General features: G+C 42.3%; 1 protein-coding gene across 7 annotated transcripts in view; it reads right to left on the bottom strand.

Moving 5' to 3' along the window:
* Window positions 1–16,332, bottom strand: part of PTPRM (protein tyrosine phosphatase receptor type M) — a 661,836-nt gene that overhangs the window by 462,085 nt on the left and 183,419 nt on the right. The window lies entirely within an intron of this gene.

Raw genomic sequence — 16,332 nt, 5'->3', positions numbered from 1 at the left:
CTAATGATTTTAAGGGTCAATTCAGTCAGTTCAGTAGCTCAGTCATGTCCAATTCTTTGGGACACATAATAAGGGTGGGGAAGGACAAACAAGGGAGGAGCAGTCAAGAAACAGTGGTGCAGCCTTGGGGCAGGGCCCTGGGTCCTCAACCGATACCTTTGAGTTCTGCAGGAACTAAGGCCCCTACCCAGGTGGAGGCTGGAAGGATGATGCTGATCCTCCTGACTTCAATCAACTAAAGCCCTGACTCCATCAACCACTGCCTCAATTTTATGCCAAATTCTCTGCTCAAGCCCACTCATGAATATGCATGTTCCCTTAGTTTAAAACTTCCCATATTTCGCCATTCGGGGAGACACTGCTTTGAGAGAGATCTCTGGTGTTCTCCTTACTTGCGGCAAATAATTCCTTCCTTCTCCTGATTTGGCTTGGTTATGTCTACTGGGTCAACATCTGCAACAAAGGGAACCCAGTTTGGGGGTAACAGCCAAACATGTGCTGGCTATATAAATCCTGGCTAGATAAATTCTTTCAAGTGCTGTAACTGGAGGATAGTACTCCCTGTCAAAAAAAATCACTGCTGGGGTCACGGTGCCACAGGGAAGACAGGCCCTGGGCCCTCAACCTTAGCTCTCAGCCCACACTTGGCAGCCTGGGCCTGGCTACAGCCATGCTGCAGACACCTTGGCTTTTTAAATGGTACTGCATGCCATTCATGACTGGGCTTCCCAGGCAGCACTAGTGGTAAAGAACCCACCTGCCAATGAAGGAGGCATAAGGGACATAGGTTCAATCCCTGGGTCAGGAAGATCCCTTGGAAAAGGAAATGGCAAGGTACTCCGGTATTCTTTCCTGGGAAATCCTGTGGACAGAGGAGACTGGTGGGCTACAGTCCATGGAGTTGCAAAGAGGCCCCTCTTGCTTCTCCCCTGCTCCCTGCAGAATGGTGCATGCAACCTGATGGACGCTTGCACATTTTATTTCTATAGAACCGTTTCTGGAAGCTGCAACCTGATTTGTGGCAATTCTGGCCCAATGCTGATCGAAAAAAACTGCTGAGCAAAGGCAGAGTTGAACAAAGTATTCAATTGTTCAGGAAAAAAAAAATGTGAACTGTGGATAAGTATTGATTTTTATTCATTGAAAATGAAGTTAAATTTCTCTCTCCATTGAAAAATAGCATAAAATATAAAAAGTATTGAAAAACAGAGTGGACTTTGATAAAAAATCTAAACTTTTCATAGGAAAAAAAAAAGTTGCTTAGGAAAATATATCCTCTGGTTGAAGCCTATTTCAGACAAGATGGGCTTGACAAGACCAATGCATTCTACTGAGTCACGTAGTTGAGAAAATTTGCTAAAATCAGTCCACAGTTGTAATGCCCCCCACCAAATTCCAGAGACAGCATCTCCCAAAGTCTATTCAATTTGCAGCCTCTCTTCCTCTCTGTTTCTCTCTTGCACACTCACACACACACACACACACACACAAACTCATACATTACTAAGTAGGTGTCTTTCTCAGGAACTCAGTTCACACTATTGCTGGCACCTCTGAAGCTTTATGAGTCAAGTGCAAAAGTACATAGCCAATTGCTTACAAACAGGCTTTGCCCAAGAAAATTCATTTGTGAGCAGGTACCTAGAGATCATAACAGATGTTCTTAGGGAAACTAGGTATTTCAGGTAATTTGCATCCCCAGGCAACTCACCATGACTCACATGGCCCACTGTGTGCCCCAGGGTGAGTGTTGTCACACACTCACCACTAACCCTGATCACCAGGTGACAATGCCAACCGGGCAAGTGCCCTTGCGTTCGGGGGACCTGGCTCCATCCACACCTCAACGCTGGCTTGCACAGGGCAGTCCCCGAGGCCAGAGGGGCAGGGACCGGAGCTGAGGGAGGGGATACGAAAAGAGTTGTGGGGCAGGGGGGTGGTGGGAGGTGTTTTTGCTCTTGTGGGTCTCTAAAAGTAGGCATTTCTGATTCCAGCTGCTTCTCCAGCTGCCATTTTTATTCCCCACTCTCAGAGTCCACCTCCGTGCGCCCTGCCCAGACCCAGGACAGCAACACAGGGCCCCAAGAGCAGCCGTCTAGAGGAGAGAGTGTTTCACAGGAGCTGTCCACCCTTCCAAGCTCTCTTTGTATATTAGCCCCCTGGACCCCAGGGAAGAGACAGGGCTATAACTTACAGATGAGAAATGGGGCCCAGAGATGCCAAGGAGCCTGCTGGAGCCACAGAGCAGGAACTTGAACCCAGACCCACTTCAGAGCAGGCTGCCTCCCCCACATTGCCCTGGAGGCATCCAGAGAAGACTGAGTGATTCCTGGAGGATGAAGTCAGGGAAAACAGGCTCTAGAGACTGAGATTGTTCCTCCATCTCTTAAGCCCTGGGGCCCTTCACTGCTCAAGGTAGGTAATGATTACAGAGAATTCAATGTGCAGGAAAACAACAGCACATCAGACTCAGAGCAGGCACTCTAATAATTGGTTACTATTATTATTATTTAAATCTGAGCGTCTAAGAACAGCTTCCATTTCTTCCAATGAAGAAAACACTATAAATCAGATGTGAATATCTTTCTACATAGTTCATATTGACTTTTAATATCATAGAATATTAGAGACATAATAGTAACAAAGCTAAGAAAATATTCTTTATTCAAAGAAATTTCTCACTTCTCATGTTTAGAATTGAACTGCATGCCCAACTGATGGAAAACCTGCTGCAGGATCACCTGAGATCATCTGCTGCTGCAAAATATAATTTCGGGCTTCTCTGGTGGCTCAGCAGTAAAGAACCCACCTGCCAATGCAAGGGACACGGGTTTGGGAAGATTCTCTGGAGAAGGGCATGGCAACCCAGACCAGTATTCTTGTCTGGGGAATTCCATGGACAGAGGAGCCCGGTGGACTACAGTCCATGGGATTACAAAAGAGTCAGACCTGACTTATGAGACTAAAACAACAGATGTATTTTCAACCATTCAACTTCTGTCCTTTGTCAAACAGGAAGATTAAGCAGAGCAGGAACAGAATCCTCGCAAGTCTTTTCACCAAATTCAGGCCCATTTTCTACCTGAGTCCAAGAAGACTCAATGAAGAATTAAAAATTACACAACTTCTTGCTTTAAACCTCACAGAATTCTCTTGAGAAGCGCAGGCAGCAATTTCTCTACATTTTCCACATTCACCCGATTACCTGGAAACACAGATTTTCCTGGAATCGCTCCCCAGAATCTCCCGGTGAAGAAGAGCTACTTGCCCACAGGCACCAGTCGCCTCTCTGCCACCAGGGATGGTGGCTTCCTGGTCTGTCCGCCCACCTCTCTTCTCCTCTCGGCTTTGGAAACACCTCCTGATACATTTCTCATTCTTCAAGGGAGTGTAAGAAAATATTAAAAGGGAACAAGAAATTCCACTCTGTCAAGTTTATTTTTACGGCACAGATTTGATGAAATAGATAAGAAGGAAGAAATACTGGCAATTAGGAGGTTTAGGGGAAATGCCTTTAATAAAACCATCCAAGCTCCTCCCAACACCCTCGAGAGACCGACTCCCAGCATGTTATGAATGTGAATGGGGCCCTGGGACACAGGAAAACCCATCTTTTCCTGGGAGAGCCACAAAAATTTACTAGTCAATCATTAAACTTAGAAAAGAATGTTAAGACTCTGAAACAGAAAAATAAAAGGCAATGCCTGTACCTCTAGAGTACTTAATTATGTGAGGCAAGACTGACACCCATGAGACAGACAGTAACTTGTGCAGACTTCACCCACGCGGAGTCAAATGTAAAAATACAGTCAAAAATTACACACAGTCAAATATTTATATCTATTTCCTCAAGCACATAAACCCCCCCAAACACAACAATCAAAGTCTCAGTAGCTCAGGCTGCACTGATTTTTCACTTCTCAACAGAGTGGTGCCGTTTTTGGGCATTTGGGGGGCTTTCTGGGTGGTAAAAAAAAATCACAAAAATAACTAAGACTACAACAAAAAAGAAAAAAATCAGGCAACCACCTTTTAGGAAAGGATAAATTTTTTCTCAGATGCCTTTTCAATATATAAGTGTGTGCTAAGCTGCTTCAGTTGTGTCTGACTCTTTCCAACCCTATGGACTGTAGCCAGGAAGGCTTGGCCATCCATGGGATTCTCAAGGCAAGAATACTGGAGTACGTTGCCATTTCCTCCTCCAGGGGATCTTCTCGACCCAGGGATCAAACCTAGATCTCTTATGTCGCCTGCATTGGCAGGCGGGTTCTTTACCACTATCACCACCTTTTAATCAAGCATTCTTGATAGAGGAATACATAAGATAGGAGAAGAGAACAGAGCATGTGGATCAGTAGCAATCAAGCTTTTTAAAAGCCTACAGGTATCATATGTGTGCGTATAACTGAATCACTTTGCTGTACACCTGAAACACAATATTGCAGATAAAGAAAATAAAAATTAAAAAAATAAAAAAGACATGGAACAAATAAGTGTCATCAAATAACGCACAAGGGCTAAGAAGTTCAGAAAAATTGTGTTTAAACTTGTCGCCAAGAGGAAGAGTGGGGTACAAGCTCAATTCTCAAAACTATTTGGACTTAAACAATGTTTCAGAAAGTTTTTCTTTCAGTTGTAGTGAGATTGATGTGAAAGAGATTTAGACAAAAGCACAGCAGGTTATTGAAGAGGTTCAGAAAATCTAAAAAGTCAAACAGGTTGGTAGCAATCATTCTGGAAAGAAATGGGTAAATGAGGAACCCTGGTGACTTCAGAACAGGGGGACTGAGCACAGTGGAGAAGCTAAGATGATGAGGTCAGTTTCAGAGATGCTACGTTTACAGAAGAAGCCTTAGCCACAGTTAAACGTTAAAAAACAAGGCTGTGGGGACTTCCCTGGTGGTCCAGTGGCTAAGACTCTGAGCTCCCAAAGCAGGGGGCCCAGGTTCCATCCCTGGTTGGGGAGCTAAGTTCCTATATGCTGCAACTAAAGATCTCACATACCACAACTAAGACCCAGCCCAGCCAAATAAATAAATACATATCAAACACACACACACACACACACACACACACAAAGCTGGGAATGTGGAAGGAGAGAAAGGTGTCAGATTCAGAGCTGTTTTTCTAAGAGTCATTTTCAGAGAAACGTGGATGAAGGCTGAGTCGGGAAAAGCAGAGCTTCCCAATAGAAGACAGTAAAGACGGGAGTGATTTCAAGTATTTCTGTCACTTTCACATAAATAAAACCAATCAGAGAAATAACCACAGTCTAGTATACTTTCCATTTGCTCAACAGGAAATCGTGCCCTTAAAAGAGTCGAGATGGCCCATTTACAAACGTGAAAGCACAAACGGCAGAAGCGCTGGGAGTAGGATGTCATTACGTCCTCAATGTACGAAGAGCATGGAATTATCCTAAAGCACATCTGTATTTAAATGAAGATAATATGACTGAGAAGGATTTACTGGAAGTGAGATTAAATCTGCTGACAGAGACTGAAAGAGACCGTCAGTTGCTTAAGGGAAGAAAGCGATCTCAAATAAAAGCATGATTTTATTTCACTTTTATAGGAACTTTAATTAAATATTTCCCTTTTCAATGTCAGGCAAATGATATCCATTACCAAAAGCCTTGGTGCTGATTTTAAAGGATAAGTTTGCAGAACACAAGCATGGACATGTTAAGATTTCAAATCCAGGTCCATTTGTAGAAAGCAATCTAGTGGTAAAGAACCCGCCTGCCAACGCAGGAGACGTAAGAGATGAGGGTTTGATCCCTGCGTTGGGAGGATCCCCTTGAGGAGGGCATGGCAATCCACTCCAGTATTTTTGCCTGGAGAATCCCAGGGACAGAGGACCCTGGTGGGCAACAGTTCTGAGGGTCATAAAGAGTCAGAAGGCAATCAGAGACTAGCAATAAATATGAGAGTTCAGATTCACACTGATGATAACACAGGATAAAGAAATTCAGACAATGCACCCATCTGACTGGTTAAACAGAAATATGGTGACAAAGCGCCTCACAACTCTCAAAACACACTGTTACTATCAGAAGCAAACTTTCAAAACATCATTGTGTAAAAATCAGAGTAGACAACTATGACTCTGGCCTGCTTGAGTATCACATATGGTCCCTGGCCACAGAGATGGGCTCAGGAAAGAGCACAGGACTCAATACTAGGGTTTCTCCTTGAACTTTTGGTCCCCTGCTTGGTGCTGGTTGGCTTAGAAAATGCTGGTCATTGCTGATAAGAAGGCAGAAGTCACACATATTGGTACTCTGTCTTTGCGCAATTATGCCCATTAGGGTGGTACACAAGGGTATTTGTAGCAGCATCATTCCATGACAGCTTAAAAGTCGAAATAACCCAAACATCTAGCAAGAGTAAGATGGATAAACACAATGAGGTATTTTCATACAGGAGGATCTTCAAGCGATGTAGATGAATTAACTACAGTTACATAACTATCTTGAATGTTAATGTTGAGAAAAAAATCTAGTATATAAGCCAGCAGAGAGTGGAAGATTCCATTTAGACAAAGCTCAAAAGCAGACAAAATTGAAATGGACTGAGGTGTGCATGTGTTAAAATTATCTTTATAAAAGCAATAAACTTGAGAAGCTAAACTCAAGATACTTGTTACATCCAGGGACAGGGAAGGCAGTTGTGAATGGAAAGGATAAGTGCTCTGGTATGAGATTTCTTTGATTTGGACAATGCTCTGTTTCTGAGTTATGGCTAAGTACCATAGGTATTAAATGGTACTTGCATGCTGCACGGTAAGTCACTTCAGTTGTGTCCGACTCTTTTCAACCCCCTGGGGTGTAGCCAGTCAAGCTCCTCTGTCCATGGGATTCTCTAGGCAAGAATACTGGAGTGGATTGCCATGCCCTCTTTCAGGGGATCTTCCAGATCTAGGGATGGAACTCACGTCTCATGTCTCCTGCATTGGCAGGTGGGTCCTTTATCACTAGCACCACCTGGGAAGCCATATTTAATGATACATTCATATTTTAATCATTTTATTGTAAGTATATTTCACAATAAAAATGTCTTAGAGACACCAAAACTTCAATAAGTCACATAAATAAATACATAGGATATCTCAATGAGAGCCTACACTGAGGCAGCTTGAATACTGGATATTGTTTCCTCAAATTTCCACATTAAAAGTTATTACAAATATATATAAAGTTATTACAAATAAACAAAAATGAGTGATCTTCATCTATAATCATTCAGTTCAGTTCAGTCGCTCAGTCGTGTCCGACTCTTTGTGACCCCATGAATCGCAGCACACCAGGCCTCCCTGTCCATCACCAACTCCCGGAGTTCACTCAGACTCATGTCCATTGAGTCAGTGATGCCATCCAGCCATCTCATCCTCTGTCATCCCCTTCTCCTTCTGCCCCCAATCCCTCCCAGCATCAGAGTCTTTTCCAATGAGTCAACTCTTTGCATGAGGTGGCCAAAGTTCTGGAGTTTCAGCTTCAGCATCATTCCCTCTAAAGAAATCCCAGGGCTGATCTCCTTCAGAATGGACTGGTTGGATTTCCTTGCAGTCCAAGGGACTCTCAAGAGTCTTCTCCAACATCACAGTTCAAAAGCATCAATTCTTCGGTGCTCAGCCTTCTTCACAGTCCAACTCTCACATCCATACATGACCACAGGAAAAACCATAGCCTTGACTAGACGGACCTTTTTTGGCAAAGTAATGTCCCTGCTTTTGAATATGCTATCTAGGTTGGTCATAACTTTCCTTCCACAGAGAAAGCGTCTTTTAATTTCATGGCTGCACTCACCATCTGCAGTGATTTTGGAGCCCCAGAAAATAAAGTCTGACACTGTTTCCACTGTTTCCCCATCTATTTCCCATGAAGTGATGGGACCGGATGCCATGATCTTTGTTTTCTGAATGTTGAGCTTTGAGCCAACTTTTTCACTCTCCACTTTCACTTTCATCAAGAGGCTTTTGAGTTCCTCTTCACTTTCTGCCATAAGGGTGGTGTCATCTGCATATCTGAGGTTATTGATATTTCTCCCAGCAATCTTGATTCCAGCTTGTACTTCTTCCAGTCCAGCGTTTCTCATGCATATAAGCATAACTCTGCATATAAGTTAAATAAGCTCATTGGTAGGACATAATTAAGAAGTGGCTGAAATGTGAGTCTTAGGAAGGCAAACTAGAGGTAGTGAATACATAGCCACAGAAATCATGAAATATGTCAGTCTTATGATCATTATTGTCAAGTATTATATGGTGAAAATAATCCACATTGGAACATGTCACATGATTGATTTAAATTAGCTGAAGACAGGCATGGTTAGTGTTTGTTCAGTACTAAGATTGTGTCAAGAACATGAGAACACTTACAATAATCTTAAAGACAAACAACGGATAGAAGAATTTAGACAAGAATAGATTTTTCATCTCAAATCTATGAAAAGATGCTGCATTCTCCATCAAGATAACACAAAAGGATCATTTAATATGTTTCTCAACTAGCTTGTCTTTGAATTCAATCATTTTCCAGTTTTATGACTACGGTATAAGGCACCTATTTAAAAGATTATTTTTTTACAGTCATAAAAGCAGATAACATGAGTATTAACATCACTATGCCAAATAGTTGGAGAATTAAAGAGCTTTAACATATCTGGTCCAACTTCTTTATTTTACTGCTTGGTTGAGTTGTCTGCCCTTTTCTAGCAATTGCATTAGTCAAGCTAATCTATACATCTATTTCTAAAACACTTTAAAATATTCAAACACTGATTTTTTGCTACAACTGCATTCGTGAAGACAGACTGATATGGTTCAATACTAATTCACTTGCAGTATTTTCATTTTCAAGATTGTATGAGCAATAAATTTTTGTCTAAGATATTAATTAAATGAACAGTTCAGTTCAGTTCAGTCACTCAGTTGTGTCTTACTCTTTGCGACCCCATGAATCGCAGCACGCCAGGCCTCCCTGTCCGTCACCAACTCCCGGAGTTCACTCAGACTCACGTCCATCGAGTCGGTGATGCCATCCAGCCATCTCATCCTGTCATCCCCTTCTCCTCCTGCCCCCAATCCCTCCCAGCATCAGAGTCTTTTCCAATGAGTCAACTCTTCTCATGAGGTGGCCAAAGTACTGGAGTTTCAGCTTTAGCATCATTCCTTCCAAATGAACAGTAATATACTGTAAATAGATTTTTAAAATACCAAGAAGTCTTACACTAACCATTTTAGTGCTGGTTAAGGCAACAGATAAGCCTTTATTTCTCATTTAAGCACACAAAGGAGGAATTAAGGACCTACAGAAAGGTCGTTTAAAAAAAAAAAAAGCAAGCTATCTACCTTAAACTGTCATCGTCAAGACCTTGGTTATCTCTTTTTGGATACTATCTGTGTGTCTGCACTTTTGCAGAATGCAATCACACCATATCATTTTGTAATCTAACTTTTACCTTGGCTAATAATATAAATAGTTTTAAATGTCAACAAATGTGTGCCTACAGCCCGCTTTAATGGCTTTGTGCTATGCTAAGTCACTTCAGTAGTGTCCAACTCTTTATGACCCTATGGACTTTAGCCTGCCAGGATCCTCTCTCCATTAGATTCTCTAAGTAGGAATACAGAAGTGGGTTGCCATGCCCTCCTCCAGGGGATCTTCCTGACTCGGGGATCAAACCCATGTACATCTCTTATGACTCCCACATTGGCAGGTGGGTTCTTACCACTATTGCCACCTGGGAAGCCCTCTAATGGCTTTAGCACCTTCTAATTCAGGGAGACCCCAAGTTTAATCAACCCCAGATAGCTGGACATTGAGATTTCTTTAAACATCAAACCACAAGCTGATTGAGAACAGGTTTAACTACCTGAAGGCTGATTTCAATTTTGTTTCAAAATTAATACTATGCATTTATAGGCAATGTTCAGAATAGGGAAATCTACAGAAACAGAAAGACTAGTGGTTTCCAGGGGCAGGCAGTGCGGGAGAGGGGACAGGACGTGACTATTGATGGGCACGGGGTTTCCTTTAGGGTAAAGAGAAAGTTACGGAACTAGCCAGCAGTGATGGATGGACAGATTGTGAATGCATTTTACCACAAGAAAAACTATCAATGCTAGAGCTTCAACACAAGCAAACAAAAACATCTCCCACTAAAAATACTGCCAAGTGCTCTAATTTTCCTCTAATTTTATAAATCAAAACCAAACCTGGGTACTTCAGATATTCCTTTTTAACCACTTTGTTGTCTTGACTACTAGCTGTTTTCAGCGAATGGATCAGAGACTGGCAAACATAAGGCATGAACGCAAGTGCAACACTGAACACCTTGAGTTTGAATTGTGTGTCTAGTGGGCAACTAAAAATGTCTGATTACAGAGAGAAATACAGCCTAAATATCTATAACCAGACACCAGAAGCCACCCTGTGGTAAAAGAACAATGAATATGTACGAAATATTACATAACTTCTCACTAATACAAAAACATCAAAATTAATATGAGTAAATGATACAAAAATTAACTTTTATAATGCATATTGATTGGGTCTAGAGAAGTCTCTTTTAGCCTACTGAAATGATTAATAAATATCCTTCTAAATCCTCAATCATCATCAACCTTCAGAAGCCTGGAAGAGATCTGGAGATGAGTTTTAAAATTAAAAATACTTTTCATATTGCAATAAAATACACATTAACATAAAGTTTACCATCTTGGCCACTTTAAGTGGGTGGCTCAGTAGTATTAAATATAATTCACATTGCTGTTCAACCAATCGCCATGATTTTTTCTTAAACTACCAACCTTCATGGACATTTAACTTCCCCTTTTATGCTAAATGTTGTTGTTTAGTCTCTAAGTTGTGTCTGACGCTTTGCAACCCCATGGACTGCAGCAGGTCATGCTTCCCTGTCCTTCACTATCTTCCAGAATTTGCTCAAACTCATGTCCATTGAGTCAGTGATGCCATCCAACCCTCTCATCCTCTGTCCCCCTGCCCCTTCTCCTCCTGGCCTCAATCTTTCCCAGCATCAGGGACTTTTCCAATAAGTCAGCTCTTCACATCAGGTGGCCACAGTACTGGAGCTTTAGGATCAGTCCTTCCAATGAATATTCAGGGTTGATTTTCTTTAGGATTGACTGGTTTGATATCCTTGCAGTCCAAGGGACACTCAAAAGTCTTCTCCAGCACCACAGTTTGAAAGCCATCAATTCTTAGGGGTTGGCCTTCTTTATGGTCCAAGTCACATCTGTACATGACTACTGGAAAAACCATAGCTTTGACTATATGGACCTTTGCTGGCAAAACGATGTCTCTGCTTTTTAATATGCTGTTGAGAGCACATCATAAACTCATTCATTTCAGTCATTCTGTCTCTTTGTTAAGAAAGACCATTCTAACCAGCAGACAATAGGATAACCTTCTAATGAATCTAATTCACATCCGTGCTTGAATGGGAGGGTCCTCCCCTGCTTCAGAGGAAGCAGCACAGGGAGTCAACATCAAAATCAAGCCCAGGGACCCTGCTGGGGTTCCTCAGCGGGAGGGAGTTGTTGTCAGTGGCCACCACAACAGGACCTGTAGACCCTGAAGCTGGGATTAGGTGCTCCCAAGACTGAAGCTTTAAAACCACAGAACTGCTCAGACTACTGCGGGAGCCCCTGAGCCTTTACCAGTAAAAGGCTGCCTTCTTGGGGGCTTTAGCCCCAGGTCTCGTGCTGCTTTTGAGATCACAGGCATCCTCCCTGTGGTAGGAAGCGAGGTCTATGCCCAATTAAGTACTTTCCAAGGCACCAGACAACAGCCTGCAAACCTACAACAGTTCACATGCATCTGAGTAGCTGGTAAGCCACAGGGACCACTCATCTCTTTATCCCTTTTCTGCCCTAAGTCCCTGGGGGTCTAGTTTCTCTGCAGTGAAGGTGGACCACCTTGTACATGAGCAGAGTGTCCAGGACTGGGTTTTGTTCTCCCTCCTCAGCCTTGCTCCGCTGCCTGACACATTTGCAGGTGGCTGGTCCATCTCCAACGCCTTCGCTGCTGGAGACACCCTTGCCTATGAAGCCCCCTTCTCTCCCCATGGCCCCCGATGTCTGCCTCATTAACGCTCCTCGATGCTGACATCTGCAATGACAGGACCACTGCATGTTAAACAAACACACCTGAAGGCCAAAGATGGGGCTGCTCTGAGTGGAGACGCATCTCGGGTCTCGGGGACAGACTATATCAGATGGTGGACATCACACGATTCCGAGAAAGAACAGTGGGGCCACAAAAACCTCCACAACAAGCAGCAGGAGGCCATAGGACTAAGAACAAACTTCTCCAACCACAGTTCAAAAGCATCAATTCTTCAGTGTTCAGCTTTCTTTTTAGTCCAACTCTCACATTCATACATGACCACTGGAAAAATCATAGCCTTGATGAGATGGACCTTTGTTGGCAAAGTAATGTCTCTGCTTTTTAATATGCTGTCTAGGTTGGTCATAACTTTCCTTCCAAGAAGTAAGCGTCTTTTAATTTCATGGCTGCAGTCACCACCTGCAGTGATTTAGGAGCCCCCAAAAAATAAAGTCAGCCACTGTTTCCCCATCTATTTGCCATAAAGTGATGGGACTGGATGCCATGATCTTAGTTTGCTGAATGTTGAGTTTTAAACCAACTTTTTCACTCTCCTCTTTCTCTTTCATTAAGAGACTCTTTAGGTCTTCTTCACTTTCTGCCATAAGAGTGGTGTCATCTGCAAATCTGAGGTTATTGATGTTTCTCCTGGCAATCTTGATTCCAGCTTGTGCTTCCTCCAGCCCAGCGTTTCTCATGATGTACTCTGCATATAAGTTAAATAAGCAGGGGAACAATATACAGCCTTGATGTACTCCTTTTCCTATTTGGATCCAGTCTGTTGTTCCATGTCCGGTTCTGACTGTTGCTTCCTGACCTGCATGCAGAGCTTTTGTGCAGCAGAGTTTTACTAAAGTGAAAAGGGACACAGAAAGCTTCTGACACAGACATCAGAAGGGGGATGGAGAGTGCCCCCCTGCTAGTGTTAGCAAGGGAGTTATATACTTTTATAATTAGTTATTACAACAAATCAAAAGAATGTCTCAAGGTTGGAAAGATCTTACTAGACCCACTCCCATAATTTACATTTTAAGATAACAGGGTTAGCCAGGTTTTCAGGAAGGAGAAACTGTCCAAGCAGGATACATTGCTGTTGTATAATCCCTAGTACAGAGTTTGAACTGAGTTGTTTGTTGTGTAATCATCAGTTCTGGGCTTAAAGAGAAAAACGTTTTATGCGACTAAGACTAAGAAATGTAGAGAAAAAAAACGATGTTTGTCCTTTCCTCCTCCTTGAGAATTCCAGACCTCTATCTCCCCTTCGAGAGCTCCAGACCCCCTTTTCTCCTCCTTGGGCACCCCAGACTTCGTATCAACCTGTCTAGGAATTGACTGTCTCATTATCACACTTTGAGGTCCTCCAGGAGCCAGCCGCAAGGCTAGTGACTGGAGAGAAAGCAGGAGAGAATCTCTGCGTCTAATGACACTGTTGGCCACCAAGCTAATACCAAGACACAAAGGCCATAGAAAACCCAAGCGGTAGAGTGGAGAAGGATGACGGCTGCCCACAGTACCTGCCGGGAGATAACCACTGAAGGCAGCCTGTGAAACAGCTCTAGAACAGATTGGGTTACAGGAAGAATTTCCTACAACTTTGGGGCTTCCCTAGGGACTCAGCCAGTAAAGAATCCACCTGCCAATGCAGGATCCCTGTGTTGGGAAGATCTCCTGGAGAAGGAAATGGCAACCCACTTGTCTGGAGAATTCCGTGGATAGAGGAGCCTGGCAGTCTACAGCTTCAGGGTTGAAGCATTGAGGTTGATGTTTTTGAGGCTTGTTTTTTAATTTAATTAATTTATTTTTGGCTGTGCTGGGTCTTCATTGCTTTTGAGCAGGTTTTCTCTAGTTGCAGTGAGCAGGGGCTACTCTCAAGTTGCGGTGTGCGGGCTTCTCTTGTTGTGGAGCATGGGCTCTAGAGTGTGTGGGCTCAGTAGCTGGGGCTCCCAGGCTCTAGAGCACAGGTTCAGTAGTTGTGGTGCATGGGCTTAGTTGCTCCCTGGCATGTGGGATCTTCTTGGACCCGGCATCGAACCCAGGTCCTCTGCATTGGCAGGAGGAGTCTTATCTACTGTACCACTAGGGAAGTCCTTGAGGCTTGTTTTGTAAGACAGGGTGTAGACGTGGAAAAGTGCTTGGGTCATCCTACCAGAGGCCTGGCCAGGCTTCCATCAAGGAGCTGGGAGTGTCCTCGGGTGACCACCCCGCATCCTGATTTACTCACAGGCAGATGGCACCGGAAACTCAGAGTCAACGAGTGCAGTGCTATTTTTAAGATCCTTGGCCCATTAAAAAAAATGCAGAGATGCTAAGATATAATCTTTCGATTGTGTTAATTTAAATGTTTATATGTGAACACTTCAAACACTGAAAATATTATAATGCAGTAGAATTACGTTATTCATAAGATAATAAAATAGATTAAAAATACTAATTTCAGGTACATTGTAAGCCATATGATCCAGCAGTGAGATATAGATTTGGCCATATGAAGAATAGAGTCTATTTTCACTCTTGTTCACATGTCTTTGTGTGCTAGCATTTATCCTATTTTGAAGATAATGTTGAAAGTCTTCAAAGCATGCTAACAGCTGCCTGCCTGTTGGGTGTAATACAGAGAGAATAAGAACCCACTCCTGATACTTCAATAGAATCAGAAAACATTTTCTAAAGCTGAGTGCAACCACACTATGCTTTGGGGAACTACCTATTATTATCCCCAAGTTTTGAAATATCCAAACTTCCAGACTTTGGGTGTGAGATGTCCCTTGATACGGTCCTAGCATGGTCCGTAGGAAGAAACCTCAAGGGCCAGGTTTGTAGGTAAGTGGAAAACAGATGTCTTTTCAAAGACATCAGGAAAGAAACCACTTTTATTTTTGCCAATGTAAAATACAACCTTTCAACATTTACCTTCTCTAGTCAGGATTCTGTAATCCCCTAAACGGGAAAAGACTTTGAAAGAGAATAGATATAATATGTGTATGTTTCACTGAATCATTTTGCTGTACTCCTGAAACTAATATGACATTGTAAATCAACTAGACTCTAATATAAAATAAAAATTGAAAATAAAATTTGTGAATGACCTTTAATTTCAAAAAAATGTATTATGTGTCAGTCATATAATCAGTGGGCACCAAAAGTTTGTGAAATACAAGCCCATATAATGAGACAAACGAGCCCCAGGAAGCTGAGCACAGCTGCTGTCCGAGGACTAATAGGCCGAGAGCCCTGAGACCCCAGAGAAGCACTGTCAGAGAAGAACAGAATGAAAGGGAACGGAAGTGCCCATGGATTCTGCACCCGCTGGAGTTTTCTTGCGCAGAAAGAAAATCCAGAGTGGTCCTGACACACCTCTACAACACAGCACCTCTCCCGAGCCCAAGGCTAAAAGTGAATTTGATACATCGCACCCGACTACCATGAAGAATAATCTACTAAAGTGATGATGATGTCATCTGTAAACACCCATTGGTATCAATAGCTTTAAATTATGAGCTGGCATTCAGGTTTATTAGGAAGCTCCTTCAGATGTATTAAGAATCTGTTTACTCTCAGTATCGATTTTTTTTGATAAATATATTATCCAGAGAGGTTATATACAGTGATTTCCCTGGAAAAGCTGACATTTATTCAATGATATTTACTTTACTGAATTAAGTAGCAATATATGCTCATATATCTTTGCTGTATCTGAGAAATTATCTTCTCACAGTTAAGGTAAGAGAATATCTATTTTAGAGAAATATTAAGATCTTGTTTAATAACATAGGGCTTAGGAAAGGCTCGTGATGTGCAAGATCTACCAGTTATGGATTAATTCTTCACTGACTTTTCTATTAAGACACCATAAAGTTAAGTTCCCCAAAGTTACTTTTGATCAATTAACTGGAATTTTTAGTTACTCTTGATAAATTAGCTTCTCCTTTAAAGGAAAAGAAATCCATCATTATATTCAATTTAAAGTGATTTTCTCTTATAATAATTTACCAGGAAGGATTAGGACCTTTTCTTAAATAAAAGCCTCTAAGGCCAAGTGGACCTTAAAGAAAGCTGAGTGCCAAAGAATTGATGTTTTCCAACTGTGGTGTTGGAGAAGACTTTCGAGAGTCCCTTGGACTGCAAGGAGATCCAACCAGTTAATCCTAAAGGAAATCAACCCTGAATATTCACTGGAAGTGTTAGGGGAAGCACACTGATTG

This window comes from Bubalus kerabau, chromosome 21, assembly GCF_029407905.1.
Source record: "Bubalus kerabau isolate K-KA32 ecotype Philippines breed swamp buffalo chromosome 21, PCC_UOA_SB_1v2, whole genome shotgun sequence".
NCBI lineage: Eukaryota > Metazoa > Chordata > Mammalia > Artiodactyla > Bovidae > Bubalus > Bubalus kerabau.
The sequence above is the reverse complement of the archived record's forward strand: the minus strand, read 5'-3'. Positions and strand labels throughout refer to the sequence as shown.